Source organism: Equus caballus, chromosome 6 (genome assembly GCF_041296265.1).
Source record: "Equus caballus isolate H_3958 breed thoroughbred chromosome 6, TB-T2T, whole genome shotgun sequence".
Classification (NCBI taxonomy): Eukaryota; Metazoa; Chordata; class Mammalia; order Perissodactyla; family Equidae; genus Equus; species Equus caballus.
In genome coordinates, this window is record NC_091689.1 from 16,094,212 (window position 1) to 16,107,900 (window position 13,689).

Sequence of the window (13,689 nt, forward strand, 5' to 3'; positions counted from 1 at the left end):
CTTCTGATTTCAGTTAGCTGTTTCGGGTCATGTTTTCTCAGAGTCCATACTTTTTCTTTTTAAGGTTAAAAAAACTTAATTGAAAGATTTTGGGAAAGACTTTAAAGCTAAAATAGTTATATGTTGCTAAGGAGTAAAGCTCACTACTATTTACTCTCATATCATGGGATATTTCCTTGGCTTATAATATCCTTGCAGTGCATCCCCGAGATACAATATCTGCTTGTTAGGAATAACTTGATGGGCATTTGGGGGGAAGGAAGGACATGAAATGCCACCCACACTCTCATTCAGAGGTTCTCTTCCCTTGGGTTAGTAAGATGGGTAAATAGCGAGGAATTGGGCTTGAGTCCCTTTGTGGACAGTGCAAATGGAAGCACAGACGTTGGTGGTACTTGGCAGGGGTTCATGATCTAGAGCAGTTTGAGAATATTCATATAAAAATTGACACTTTACCTTTGGAAAATTGGTTCAATGTCCACTAGTGCTCCGGGACTTTTAACAACATGCAGCTGGATGGAGGTTACTGAATTGATTAGACAATTTTCCAATCACCTTAAAGAAAGGTGCGTTACCTTGCCCCTGGGCATCACAGGCTCTTAATATCTTATATCGCAGTGGGAGAGGGCAAAGCAGAGACCAAAGAAAGGCATCTATAGTACAGATGGTCCCCGACTTATGGTGATTTGACTTAGAATTTTTTGACTTTACAGTGGTGCAAAAGCCACACACATTCAGTGTAAACCGTACCTGGAATTTTGAATTTTGCCCTTTTCCTAGGCTAGCGGTATGTGGTACAATCCTCTCGTGATGCTGGGCTGTGGTAGTGAGCTGCAGCTCCCAGTCAGCCAAGCGATCATGAGGGTCAACAACCGATACACTTACAACCCTTCTGTACCCATCCCGTTTTTCACTTTCAGTACAGTGTTCAATCAGTTATATGAGATAGTCAACACTTCATCGTAAAATAGGCTTTGTGTTCGATGACATTGCCCAACTGTAGGCTAATGTAAATGTTCTGAGCACATTTTACGTAGGCGAGGCTATGCTAGGTGTATTAAATGCCTTTTCAACCTATGATATTTTCAACTTACGATGGGGTATATCAAGATTTAACCCCATTGTAAATCAAGGAAGACCTGTAATGATTTATCTGCCCTCCAACATTGTCTTTAGTTCTCTGAAGATGAACTTTCTTTTCATTCCCTCTGGGCTGCAATATGAAACTGTTTACATTTGGAGGAAACCCTCCATACTTGCTGGCTGGGCCAAGACTGGAACAAAGCAAGACATAGGCCAACGACTTGCTCACATTTGGTGCATATATCTTTCTATATCTTGTTGGTAGGCAATGAACCAGGTTTTTAGGGCCTGTGTACATACAATTTTGGGAGAAATCCTTTAAGAAAAAGAATAACAAAGTTGAAAATTCTCAATTAGGTGTGAAAGTGAATATTCATTTATTTAGAAAGAGAAAAGAAATCACAACAAATACCAAATTTAAAAAGGCTGACAAATACCACAAACACGATAACTTCCAGGAAAAGGATATTTTAACTAACCAACTGCCCAATACACCTCCATAATACTTTTTCCCTATGTTTTTGGTTCCATACTCTTTGATTGTGTGTTTATATGACAGCAGTTTTATAACATAATTTTCTCTAGAGAGAATAGAAAGATAATTCAGTCTTACTTTAATATTGTTGATTTTTTTTCAGTTTTGCAAGCTTTTATTGATAATATCTTATTCATTTTCCAGGTTGTTGTCAAATTTAGTGGGAAATCACTGTAAAATTTCTTTCATATGTGAGTTGTTATAGGCATACTCATTACTTATAATACTGTTACTGGTTTGTGCTCTACAAACATAAGAATTTGGATAAATTCTCTTTTGTTTGATTCTCATTGAAAAAGAAAAAGAAATGCATGGTGCAGTTATAATTTTCAATGTTGTATTATCAAATAAATTCCCTCCAGGAGAGAACTTCTGTGTTGACCAAGCATCAGTGAGAACCCAATTTTGTATTTATAATTTCACATGTTTGATGAGTGGAAGAATTTCCACAGACTAGCTTCTGGCGCATAAACCTTGTTTTCTCTCCACTGTCTATGTATTTCTGGTGTTGGGGATGGTGGGACATGCTCACATTGTGAAACTGTCTCTGACCTGACACCTTCATGTCACGACATCTGGTTGAGTTGTCCCTGTTGACAGTAGGAGTATTCCTGGAAGCCATTCCTACAATTGCATGGCTAGCAATCACTTAACTACACATGAGAGTGATCTCAAGCCACATAAACATATCTCATGTAAACACAGCTTCACTCAGTTTCCCTTAAGCCAGACCCCACACATGTCTGTGTTCACTCCAACGACTCTCAACATAAGGGGAGATAAGATGCTGAATGGAAAGGGACAGTTGTAGTTAAAATATCTTCCTTTTTAAAATTTTGCAGAAACATATATAACCATGTGAGCACATTGCTAAGACCCCTCTCAGGGCCCTGGGAGTGGGGCCTGTGCACCTGAGGAGTCCTGAATTTAAAGCTTTGATGGTTTTACAGTAAATCCACTTCATGGTGAAATCGTCCATGTAATGGGATGGCTTTCTGCATATGTTCACTCTCTACAACCTTGGGCTCTTTACTTGAGATTTAGGCCTCCACGAATGCTGAACTCCAAGTGGAGAATATAAGACAGGCCTCTGTCTAGAAGAGCTGGGGAATGGTGGGTATGGGGTAGGGGTTTGTGTAGTTTGATGAGGGGATTAGCTTTACATCTCTGAGGTGTATGGTCTTGGCTCTGGGTGCTGAGAAGACAATTTTAGGTACTGTTCTTGCTCTCAGGGAGTTCTGGTGTGTCTGGAGGCAGAACAAATTCCTAAAACTATGAAGAACATTATGAAGTATTATAGGAGTGACAGGCTTATTTGCTGGAGAAGGAAGTTGGGAGAATGGAGTCAATCACAAAGGGCATGGCAGAGAAGGCTGGATTTGAGGTAAACTTGGCAGCACACATCAAAGAGCAGAAGAGGGAAAATGGCACAATAAATGGATGACTTTTCCCTGATCAGCACCTGTTGAGCAACGGTAAGAGACTCTGAATAAAGCACAAGGTGAGCAGAGGGAGAAAACAGAAGCTGGGAAGTCCAAGGCCAGAGGCACTTCCCAGAGGAACTCTGGAAGTGAGATCAAAGCTGGTGGGCAAAATGCCTTTCTTTCTACACAATGAAGACTCTGGGCATAATTCAGCAGATTTTAAAAGAGTTGAATGAAAGAGGAAATCACAATATTATGATACACTACCTGTGCAATAAACGTTGAGAGAGACCCAAGGGTTAGAATTAGGCATCTCCCTCTCTGCGAGGGAAGCTGCTCTCATGTTTCTACAGGAGGTTACAAGGAAATTTTCGGTAAAGAGGAAGTTGAAATAAAGTTTCTAGGGGGCTAGCGTGAGTGCTATGTGTGACTAAAACATTAAAGCCTGGAAGATTCTGCATTACGGTTCAATGGGCTGTGTATTGAAAGGGGTCCCTCAGAGTCTGGAGAAAATGCTGTGGGTGGGGAGGCCAAGGATGTATGTCTCAGATATCAGCCAACTGGGGATAAGAAGTAACTGGTCTGTGTTGACTCTTCATCTCAATCTGGAGTGATGCTATTCGGTTATCTGTGAAATGCCCAAATGCACAAGTCCAAATATGCCAAATGACCCAGGGAAGGATTTTTTTTAAAGTATGTGTATTTACTTAATCACCTTTTTTCTTAGACAGAGTCTGTTTTCCTTCAGCCTCACTGGATTGTGAGTTCATGAGCACAGACCCCTTTCATCACTGTATTCTTAGTGCTTAGCATAGCCTGGCATTTGAGAGATGCTAATAAATGCTTGTTGATAAATGTGTATGCATGAGTGAAGCGGAAGCACTGTCTCAGATGATGGGTGTACCACAGAGGGACACTCGTAATAATTATTTCCCTTATTTATGCAGTGAATCCCAATGTAGTCAATAAACAAAGTTTTCTTCCAATAAGGACATAAGGGGATATATAGAGAAGTTAAAGGAGAATTAACTGGGTTAATGTTAATCCAGCATTGGTACTGTTTAAAGTATTTTGACTGGGCTTTGTCTCATGAATAAGGATTTGTTAAAAAACAGAAAAAGGCAAAATATTGAGGACCATAATTGGTAATAAAGACATAAAAGGTATTAAGGGTTTTCTTAGAATGGAAGCTCCTTTCTGTTCACGTAAAATTCACTCGTGTTGTGTCTGCACACGTTCTTGCCCAGACCATCTGCAGACGTGTTCTGCCAAAGCAGATGGAAACAGCATCACTGAGAGAACACAGACACCTTTTTTCTTACCTACTTAACAAAGCTAATTTTGTGGTTGCACACAACTTTTAAATTCAAATGCCTCTCTTCTGTCATTATTATGGTTTTAAAATGGAATGTGGAAGTAAGTATCACTGAGAAAATGATGCTACTCTATGACTTTGCCTTTTACACAATCTAATAAAATATTCTTCGAAGTTATTTATAGGTAGTAAAAATTTGAACATAGACATTTTTATGGACATAAAAATTGTCCATAGACAATATGTTGTTTTCTCTGTTTGGTATTGTAGGTTATTTAGTCAAGAAATCGCAACTATTTATTTTACTTATAAGTTCCTTTTCATACATGGAGAGCCATGTAAGCATGTTTAAAAATAAAATTTCACTATGAATATAATATATATCTTGTATTCAATATATTATATATTCAAATATAAGATACATAATATTTCACTAGTGATATAAAATGTATTTTGGTGAAAGGCTACTGTGAGAAAGAGGTTAACATTAAAACCTAGTAAAACAAACAAGAAAAACAAATAATTTAAGTGAACTGTAATTCATAGCAACTTTTGTGAGTTAACTGTCTTTAATAAATAGTTTTATTTCGATACAAATTAAGTCAGACTGAGACAGGAACCGGCCTAATGAGACAGGGCCATCTGCAAGGCCCTGGCCTAACAAGATAAGGCCCTAACAAGATCCACATTCCACAGCCTTGGGACTTTCCTGGGTTCACGCATGCGCCCCAGCACCCAGGAGTCCACTGAAGGTGACCCTAGACCCATTAGCATAGTAAAAATCACAGCCAGGGATGGAGAGCTAGCATGTCGCATGTTGAACAACAGCGCAGGTGCAAGGAAAACCCACCTCTACATGCCACGATGAGGCATTCCTCCCAGCCTTTGCCTAATAAAGCCCCACAATCCTGCTCCCTAAGGAGATAGGTCACCTGCCTCTTTCTTTTCTGCACTGACTCCCTTGTGCCTCTCCTGTGCACAAGCTGAAAAACTTTTACTCTTCCACTCCCGTTTGCTTGTCTCTTGATTTCCATCCTGGGGGACAATAAGAACCCAATGTGCTGGTAACAAGACAAAAACAATACTATATTGTCACATAAAAATTCAGGTTTGACTTTTTGAATTGAAATCACAGGAAAAGTACTGATGATGATTGCCGGGGTAAAACTCAGATTGGATGCGGACTGTTTTATTTTTTCACGTATTCATTTTAGTCAACATCTTTGAGTGTTCAGCGAGTCGAACGCAATAGTTGAGAAATGCCGTTGCATTATGCATGCACTATGGGCAATTCACTGTGCAAGAGGCTAGGTGACAAAGGGGGTTTTAGCCCAGGATGTGGGACCTCTGTTTTCCTCTGCTGGGTATGTTTTTCATCTCCCCTGAAAACCTATGAAGGAAGTCATTTTTATGGAGATCCTGCTTAGAAAATGTTAACAAAAAGCATGATGTCAAATTGGCTTTAAAATCCAGGCATTTGAATGTTTGCTATGATCAAACATATACTTATGCTTTGTCTTAGAAGAAACCCAATTCTTTCTTTCGGCAGCTTCTAACAATGCAGCCATCTGGCCATGTGGAGATAGACGATAGGATCTCTTAATTTGATGGTATTAAAATGCTGATCCACAAATCTTCCAAAGAAAAAAATTGCCTCTTTTCTTCCTCCAACCAAAAGACCTCTGCTGGATTCAGGACCCTGGACCAAAATGATCTTTGAAAGAACATGGCATTTTCTCTGATTAGTACTTTAGGCTGACGATAACTAAAATGGCAATTTATACATCAATGTTGTTATCCCATGCTGCTGTCAGACATTCTGGAACACACTTGACTGTTTGGAATGATGCTGCATTTGTATCCAGTTATTATTGTTTTGAAATGATGGCAGCAATCACACAAAATGAAAATGCAAAGTTTTATTTACACTTGAGACTGTCAAACCTCTCTGCTTTTTCCGATGTCAATATTTTTAAAAATATCTTTGAAACGTTGTTTTGAGGGAAGCTATTCAAGGAGTTTGTGACATGAGACACAGTACAATGTATAGAAATTATTAAACGATGACAGATATTTTAACTAACCATACGTCAAGCCAGTTTTACTGCTAACCTAAAAAATAAATAAAAAATAAGTATGCTACTCAAGATATTATTTATTTTCCCACAATTTTTGTTGTTTTAAAAGACATTTATTTGGGAGCAAGAGGATAAACTTATATACAAGGTCTGATATGCGTTCACCAGATAAAGAACATGTATTTCTTTTAAATTTCCATTTTAAAGACCTGCTTTACTGAGATATAATTCACATACCGTATGACTTATTCATTTAAAGCACATACGCCAATTGTTTTTAATATTTTCACAGAGTTATGCAACCATCACCATGATCAATTTTAGAATATTTTCATCATCTACAAAAGAAACTGTACCTATTAGCAATCAATCTCCATTTCCCCCAAAATACCTTGCCCCAGACAATCACTAATCTGCTTTCTATCTCTATATACGTGCCTGTTTTGGACACTTCATATGACTAGAATCATATATTATGTACCTTTTGGTGACTGATTTAACATATTGTTTTTAAGATTCATCCATGGCATAGTGTGTAAAAATAGTTCATTTGTTTTTATTGTTGCATATTTCGTTGTATGGATATGCTGCATTTTATTTGTCCATTTATCAGTTTATGGATATTTGGGTTGCTTTCAAGGAAATTCTTTTCAAAATCTCCCCTGGTGACTGAGGATTTGGGAAACACAAGATAAGGCGTTTTTTATTTTTTGCAGGGAAGGATTCTCCCTGAGCTAACATCTGTTGTCAACCTTCCTCTTTTTTTTTTCTTCTCCCCAAAGCCCCAGTACATGGTTGTATATCATAGCTGTAAGCCCATCTATTCTTCTGTGTGAGCCACCGCCACAGCAGGGCAACTGACAGACAGGTGGTGTATGATTCTGGGACCGGTAAACAAAGCTGGGCTGCTGAAGTGGTGAGAGTGCCGAACTTTAACCACTAGACCATGAGGGCTGGCTTGAGATAGATTATTTTTTACTGTAATTTTGTCATCTGTCATCTCATTGGTGATGAGAGCTTTCTCCCGTCACCTCCTGCTACTGAAGGGGCTGGTCCTAAGAAAAAATGGTGCCCTAGGATGATGGGGGCAGAGATAAGTTAAATTTCCCTTGGAACAGGATTTGGAAATTTTACGTTGTTTCTATGCTAAATTGAAAGGAAAAAATATACAATTGGCTTGGCTCTACTTTCCCTACTTCTCTCACAGATGTTATTTAGATTATTAATACATGAAGAGCTGAGATAAATTTCTGAACTCTCAGGATTCATGCCCTGGGATAGTGTGGGCAAAGAAAAGCCAAATGTTGATCAAATATCAAGCAGATGAATTATTACAAATATCATGAATGATAGTGGGGAATCTTCTTTTCAGCAGCAAACCTTTGGTTCCTTTTTGATCAAGATGATTTCTCAACTCTCCACTTTGCCTACCGTAATTAAGGTCAGTTTCAGATGAGCCACAGGAATCATCAGCGAGCTTACTAGGGAATATCCTTTTCTGGGGTGCATGGAGCGTGTGTCGGGTGGGGGAGTAGTCAGAGGATTCACATCTTTTGATAGATGAGCAGGACCTCAGGAGGTGGTAGGCGAGGTGATCTGTTTGTGGATCCTCAAACACTCATGACTAGAACATGAAATTCTTGTTCATTATCAAGTTAAATATGATGGGTCTACACATCTCACTCTTCAAAGTTTGCCATACTCAAACTGCTTTTTTTCTTTTTATAAGCTTGTGTAACTCTCTTGGATGACTTTAGTTCAAGAGTTTAACCTACTTAATCTGGATAAACATACTCTAGTGAAAGAAGGACAGAGTGAACAGGGCTGTCCCTGAATCACAGAAGCGACGAATAACCCAGATCCCAAAAGTCTGTGAACAACCACAGTCAAAGCACTGACAACAAAGAACTGAGGAAATAAGTAGGCTATGCAGCAAAAACCACCAAATTTTCAAATCTTTAAAAAATAAATCCTACGTTTTCTATGTAGAAGTCACACTTATGGCTCAGAATGTTAAAATTCTGTAAGTTTCGCCAAGTAAAATGGAGGAAATTTAATCTACAGTAAATGACTTATCCATATTGACTCGAACATTGACTGGAACATTCTCTCATCTTTGAGGCACAGTAATGCAGTCGTGAGAGGAGGATGAGCTTTGCCTGCAGACAAACTTAACTTCAAATCCTGGCTCTCATCCAGGGATGACTCCATTCTTTAGTAGTTTGGAGTCTTGATAAACCACAGAAAAAAATGAGAATAATAAAATCTTACTTTGCAGAACTTCTATGAAGATTAAATGAAATATAAAATAAGGAGCATTGGAGCAAATTGGATGGCATTTTATTGAATTCTGGGTTATAGTCTATAAAACTGACCTATTTGAAATTGCTGCTCTTAGATTTTTTCATAAAAAGATGGTAGTTTCATAAGATTCAACCTAAATAATTTGAGATAGAATATTTATAAAGAATAGCTATTTCTGAGAATGTAAGACAATTAAAATTTGGCTGCTTGCATTTAATTACTTCCTCTGCTACCCAAATTTTATCTAGTTGGTATAAATATTTGTTTTGGTTTAATTATATAAACATTATTTACTGATAAAAAACATTATTTTTCTAAACCTCATTATTATTTATGTTTGGAGCCTACTATGTAAAAGTACAGAGTGTTACGTTATTTTTCAGGGCTATAAAACATTTACTTAAGAAATGTCTTCCTTCTTGTTCCCAGAGGTGCTTATTATTTAATTCATCTAAATGCATGCCTCTGTTACGGGTGCTGCCTTCATCACGTGTCATAAAACCAGTGGATGCTTGCAACAGACATGAAATAGGGAATCAACTACACATCTGCAAGCAAAAAATTATAATTTACAGCAGGAGTGTAGACACGTTAAATCATCAACCACTGCTTAATCACTATCATTTATTAAGTTCCTAAATACGAATAGTGCTGTTGAGAGCACTTATAGATCTTGAGACAACAGAGTCTCTATTATTAGAAAAAAAGATCTTGAATAAGAATGAGTAAATGCCAGCTTTTATGTGTACAGATCAACCCCTTGAACTCAATACATAATTTCAATTTCTTAATACAGTGTATGAAAGGATATATGGGTTCGCTCTATTTTAAACATTTTTTTAAAATCAGTTGAGAATACACTTTTCATCAGTGTTGAAAAGCTAATCAATTAATTCACAAAAATCTTCCTCCAGGCATGATGGCACAATCCAACTTTGACTATGGCATAAGAACGAAATGCTATAGACTTGATAAATCAAACAAAAATATTACATAGTTTTAAACTTTGTAGAATTTTATGTTTTAACTATTCAACTAAGCTTCCAATAAGGATTATTTCTAATTTCTCATCTTTAAAGTAATAAAATAAAATAAACTTCCAGTGGTTGCCTTTTACCTCTTTTTAAAGTCATATACATTTGTGAAAAGAAAGTGCAAGAGTGTAGAAACTCATGTTTGTAGTCCAAGCTCAATTATTTTAGAGTGTGTAAAAGGCAATTTAAGCACTTAAAATCACCGAGAATAAATGATAGTGAACTGAATTTTAAAATGCAAATAATTTATCTAAGCTAGACATCCAACTAGCATCTCTCATACTTTCGACAGCCAGACTAATAAATAACTGCTAACTTTACCTCTCCAGGATGTCTCAGTATACCTGAGCAAACTCTTTGTGCCTCTTCAATAGTTGATGTCGCAATCCCATTGGTGTACGTCAAATGTGTGGAAAACCAACGCTCAATAGCCACTACTAAATGCACATCCTGGGCGATGCTACACAGGGAAAGAGAGTGATTATTTTGAAAATTTAGTCTACAAATCAAGCCGGGAAGGGGAAGCAGGTACTTTTCCTTCTTTTGAACAGAACTATCCAGATTGACTGTCTACATTGATGAAAGGCATCAGAAAGTGGTTGTCAGTTTCATTTTATTGGGTCTCTGAGAATCACTCAATTTGGCCTCTCTAGGTCTACATGGGAAGCCATCAGCCCAAGGCATGTGTCCCAATTACTGCCCCTATAGCTTGTATTCTTAGAGCCCTTTAGGGATTCATTAATTTAAAATGTTTTAATAGACTGGCAAGTGGTGAGAAGTAACTTGCTTTTTAAATAAATGAAGTCAAGCCTTTGAAAACTGGAAGTCTGTAGCCTTCATACAATGAATAATTAGATAGATAAATAAAACAATTAGAAAGAAACAAAAAAATACGAGAGGGAACATCTATCATAGTGAAAAGGATAAAAACCAGTCTTTTGCATTTTTTTGACAAGAATTCTGATTAATTACTAAAATATCCATGTTTCAAAAGACTTTCTGCATGACGAATATTATTTTCTTTTTCATTTTCTTTTTGTCTCTGCAGGTAAAACTGACATATACACTGATTCCTGGTTTCTTTGTCCAATTTGCTTCCTTGAACTTTATTCATTTAAGGCAATGAAATCTGGAAAAATGGCCTTCGTAATGGAGGTGCTAGTTTAAATTAGCTCAGGCTGTTAACAAGATATGGCAAGTAAACCTCTGTATTTAAGCTCTGATTGTGGAATCAAGTGTTCCAAATAGATGGATGACTCAGAAGCTGGATCCAGCATGCTTGGATCGTGGGGGGTCCAAGGAATTGAAAGGAGTGTCTTCTCACTTAGTGTATGGACTTTCACCTAAACTCAGTTTTCAGTAGTGTGATTTCCCCCTATATTTCTCTGGAGCATGGCTTACTGTCACTGTGGAATAAACCTTCAGTTTCATCAATTTATTGAAAAACCATTGGCGGAACACCTATTATTTGCTACCCACTGTATTAGGTGCTGGGAGTGCAATGAACAACATCCTCTTGCCGGAATGGAAGGGATGGAAGCCTCTTATGTAGGATCAGAGAGGGAGTTTAGAGTTCTAACTCTTCTTTACACAGACTTTCAATGAACATCTCTATTTTCAGCCCTCTGCTTACCTGTCTCTACCATGTTTGTTACCTAGTTTCTAATTACTAATCATTTACCAGATTTTGAGATGTAAATTGACTTGGGCTTCTCCTCCGAAGTCTTTTGGTGTTAAGCATTCTTAGTTCTGCTCTAGTCGATTTGGTTTCCTTTTTCTGAAAATTTGGCATCTCTCACCTATTGTTCCATTCTGTTTGTCCTTTTTGGTTTTATATAGCTTCTATTCGACTTTCACTTAAGTATGGTTTTAGGAGGGAGATAAATTTATGTATTTAATCATCTATGTTTAATGGAAGCATCTCAAATATTTCTCTAGATCAAAGACAAAATTTCTCCAGAATTGAATTCTGGTGACAGCTATTAAGCTAATAAAATTTTCTTCATTTACTGCATTGGGATGGTACTTTGGCAATAATGGGAAAAGGAAAAGAAACAAAGGAAATCACCGGATTACAGGCAGCAAAAGTGGCCAAGGTAATAGAACAGAAGGGAGTGAAGAGGCATTTCAGAGACAGCCTGGAGAAGACTTGATGACTATGTGGGTGGGAGTGAGGGAGGAGTGGCAGAAAAGTTGCCATTTTTTTTTAAAGCCTGGGTTATTTGGATAATAATAATGCCTTTCAGATATAGTACAAATGAGGGTGAGGAACAAAGTGTTTTCTTTGGGGAGGGATGGGTGATAAAGGTAGTGGAAAATTGTAGGGGGTGGGCAGAAGATATTGCAACGGGTTGCGGAGTGGTTAGGAGAAAGTAGCAGCAAGTAAAGAATAATATTTTAAGAAGTTTGGCAATAAATCACTTAATTATAAACTGTTGTGATCAGGTAACCTTAGAGATTATCTATTTAGTAGTCCTCAGCTGAGGAATGGAAGGCGGGAGGAGGTATCAAAATTATCTAGGGACCTTCCTAAAATACACGTGTTTGGTTCCCTGTTAACCTTCTCAATCAGAATTTTTAACAGTGGGACTTGGACATGAGCATTTTGAAAAAGGTCTCAGTTGATTCTGATGTATACTTGGAGTTAAGAGCCACTTATAGATAAGCAGATGGAGGCTCAGAAATATTAAATATCTTCTCCAAGTTTCTTCAAGTGTAGTGAGGGTTAGACCTGGTACTTAGCATATTGGATTCTTACCACTCTGTTCTAAGTGCGGTGAAAAGTTATGGTACAAAAAGTGGTTTGACAAGATTGTGGGATAAAGGGAAGGATAGAAGAGGATTTAAGACAAAGGAAACATAAGCACATTTATTTCCTAGAGAGACCAAGTCAATGGGGAGGGAGATACGGAGAAGACGAGAGGGGGGGATAAACAGTAGAGTAACTGGAGTAACAGAAAATGACCATATTGAAACTAAATGGAAAACAAAGCAAAATGATAGTATGACCATGAAATGTCAAATAATTAACAGAGCCATCTACTGGCTCCTGGGATTTTTTTTTTTTTTCTATTGGGAAAGGTTCATTCCTAGGGCATTGATGCTCTTACACCTGGAGAGAAAGCCCCAGGGAACAAAGCGGCCGGTAGGGGAGACTTCAAGAACTTACTGTTGCTTCTGATGGCACCTCGGATGTTCTCTCTCCCCTCTTGCATTCGCAGTGATGGTAGAGAGGATTAAGAGTGGTGACAGCAAAACCTCAAGTGAGAGTTCCAGCTGACAGGCTGAGAGGAGCTGGGGCACCGTTCCTCAGTGAGTGCTATACGCATACTAATGACAGCTGATGCCATCGGGACTCCCAGTGGTGGGAGCTGAGGCCGCCGTCTCAAATCTATGCTCCCTTTAAGCTATGCTTTATGGCAATCCTTTGTCTCCTGCAAATGCCAACAGTACTTAAGGGCTAAAACACAGTTTTTACAGATCCCAGGATTGCAAATTGCTGCTCCAGTTCCTTTGGGCACATCGCTGCCAGTGTCTTCAACAGCCCAGAGATCCCAGGTGTGACAATCACCAATTCGAGTTTGATGAGATAGTTCTGATGCTCTCCACAGGATGGATTTTTATTTGGTGCACACTCAGTCTCCACAATTGATCTTGAAGGATAGGATGAGGGTAAGAAATGGGGATGCATTTATTTCTTCTCGGCTTTCAGACTTCCTCTTAAGTGCCTCAAAATGATCTTTCCTGATCATCCTGCAGTTGTCTCTTAAAGCACCAGGCACTTTTCATTCACAGCAATGATCACAATTTGCATAAATTTTGTTTGCTTAATTCTTTTCAGTCTTTTTTCCCAACTAGAAAGTAGACTCATGAAGAGTGGGACTGCTATCTATCAGTGTGTACCCAGCATCTCTCT

At 38.1% G+C, this 13,689-nt stretch overlaps 1 protein-coding gene across 8 annotated transcripts in view; it reads right to left on the reverse strand.

Moving 5' to 3' along the window:
- SPHKAP (SPHK1 interactor, AKAP domain containing) overlaps window positions 1-13,689 on the reverse strand; it is a 154,411-nt gene that overhangs the window by 40,955 nt on the left and 99,767 nt on the right. The gene's annotated exons all lie outside the window — the stretch shown is intronic.